Source organism: Belonocnema kinseyi, chromosome 2 (assembly GCF_010883055.1).
Source record: "Belonocnema kinseyi isolate 2016_QV_RU_SX_M_011 chromosome 2, B_treatae_v1, whole genome shotgun sequence".
Lineage (NCBI taxonomy): Eukaryota > Metazoa > Arthropoda > Insecta > Hymenoptera > Cynipidae > Belonocnema > Belonocnema kinseyi.
In genome coordinates, this window is record NC_046658.1 from 139,119,554 (window position 1) to 139,122,295 (window position 2,742).

Genomic DNA, 2,742 nt, shown 5'->3' on the forward strand with positions numbered 1-2,742 from the left:
CATTACAAGTGAATTATTTTGAATGAAATTCTTCGAGTTACAAGTGGATTGACCCTAATTACAAGTGGATTCAGCCTCATTACAAGTGGATTGGTCAGATTACAAGTAGATCGTTTTGGATTACAAGTAGATTGCTCCGGATCACAAATGCATTGATCAGATTGCAAGTGAATTGAATCACATTTCAAGTGTATTGTTTCAGATTACAAGTAGATTGAATCTGATTAAAAGTGGATTGACCCGAATTAGAAGTAGATTTCACGCATTACAAGTAGATTGTTCCGGATTACAAGTAGATTACTTCGATTTGAATGTATATTATTTCGGATTACAAGTATGTTGAAGAGTATTACAGGTGGATTGGACTGCATTACAAATCGATCGACCTTTATTACAAGTGGATTTCATCGGATTACAAGTTTAGTTGGACTGAATAACAAGTAGATTGAGACAGATTACAGGCGCATTGAAAGGATCACAAGTAGATTTTTTCAAATTACCAGTGCATTGAAACGAATTAAAAGTGGATTTTATCGGAATACAAGTTGAGTGAGCTAGATTTAAAGTGAATTGAACTGGATTACAAGTAGATTGTTCAAAATTGCAAGTGAATTGAACGAATTACAGGGAGATTGATACGGGTTACAAGTAAATTTAATCTGATTGAAACTGGAATAAGGTGGATTACAAGTGGATTGGTTCGCGTCACAAGTGAATTGAAAGAATGACAAGTAGCTTTTGCCGGGTTACAAGGTAATTTCTCTGGATTACAAGTTGAGTGAGTTGAATTACAAGTGGATTTCACTGGATGAAAAAAGTTCATTGAGTTTTATTACAAGTGAATTGCACTGGATAACAATTATATTGTTAAAGATTAAAAGTGGATTGATTTGAATTGCAAGTGTATTGGACGGATTAAAAAAACATTAAGTCGAATTGCAAGTGGGTTGAAAGGATTAAAAGCGCATAAAGTTGAATTGCAAGTGGATTAAATCGCATAAAAAGTGGACTGGTCCACTTATAACCACTTATAACCAACAAGTGGATTAAATCGGATTGCGATTGGATTGATCCAAATTGCAAGTAAATTTCACGGGATTACCTGTTAAGTGATCTGGATTACAAATAAGTTGAACTGGATTACAACTGGATTAAATTTAAAAAAAAACTGGATTACAATTAGAATTTTCAAGATTACATTAGGATTGAACGGATTGCGCTGGATTTCAAGTGGGTTTCAAATGGATTGAATGTATAACAAGCGCATTAAGTCGAATTGCAAGTGGATTTAATCGCATTACAAGTGGATTGGTCCATATAACAAGTGAATTAAGCGGATTGTAATTGGATTGGCCCGAATTGCAAGTAAATTTCACGGGATTACAAGTTGAGTGAGTTGGATTAAAAAAGAGTTTAACTGGATTTTAAGTGGATTGAACTGAATTACAATTAAATTATTCAAGATTAAAAGTGGGTTGAAGCGGAATACAAGTGGATTAGAGTAGATTTCAAGTGGATTACCATTGATTGCAAGTGGATTTGTCGGATTAAAAACGCATTAAGTCGAATTGAAAATGGATTAAATCGCATTACAAGTGGATTGTTCCAGATAACAAATGAATTGACCCAAATTGCAAGCAGATTTCATTGGATTACCAGTTGATTGTGCTAGATTACAAGTGGATTGAACTGGATTACAAGTGGATTGTTCAAGCTTACAAGTGGATTAAATCAGATTACGAGTGGATTAAATCAGAGTATGAGTGGATTAAATTGATATCAAGTGGATTTCATTGGATTGCAAGTGGATTGAGTAGATTACAAGTGCATTCAAGAGGATTAAATCGCAATGAAAGTGGATTGTTCCAGAAAACAAGTGGATTTAATCGGATTACAAGTGGATTGGCCTGAATTGCAAGCAGATTTTATCGAATTAAGAGTTGAATTAGCTAGATTACAAGTAGATTCAACTGGATGACAAGTAGATTGTTCAATATTACAAGTGGATTGAATTAGATTATAAGTTGATTGCCCTGATTTTAAGTGGATTGCACTGGATTGAGCGGATTACGAGTGCATTCATGCGAATTACAAGTGGATTGAATCACATAAAAAGTGGATTGTTCCAGATAACAAGTGGATTGATTTGGATTGCAATAGGATTGGTTCTAATTTCAAGCGGATTTTATCAGATTAAAAGTTTATTAGGTTGGATTACAAGTGGATTGAGTCTAATTACAAGTGCATTGAATCGCATTACAAGTGGATTAAAGCGGATTTGCTCGAATTGTAAGTTAATTGAATTGGATTACTCGTGGATTGAATCGCATTACAATTAGATTGCACTGGATTTCAAGTGGATTGTTATGGATTTCAAGTGGATTGTTATGGATTTCAAATGGATTATAATGGATTACAAGTGGATTGTACTTGATTATAAGTTTTGATTGATCTGAATTACAAGTGGATTGATCTGAATTACAAGTTAATTGATTTGGATTACTGGTGGATTAAGCGGGACACGAGTTCGTGTAACCGGGTATAGTGGTCCTCCCGAAAATGATTTCTGAAATACAACAAATTTTCTTCAGGTGTGGATTTGGACAAAAGTGGAATTTATATGAACTATTTAATTTAATAAGCAGAAATGTAATAAAAATGTAATATACATTTAAATTTAATTGCTCATTAAAAAAATACGCACGAATAAACCGCACTACATTCTTGAAAATGTACTGTTAT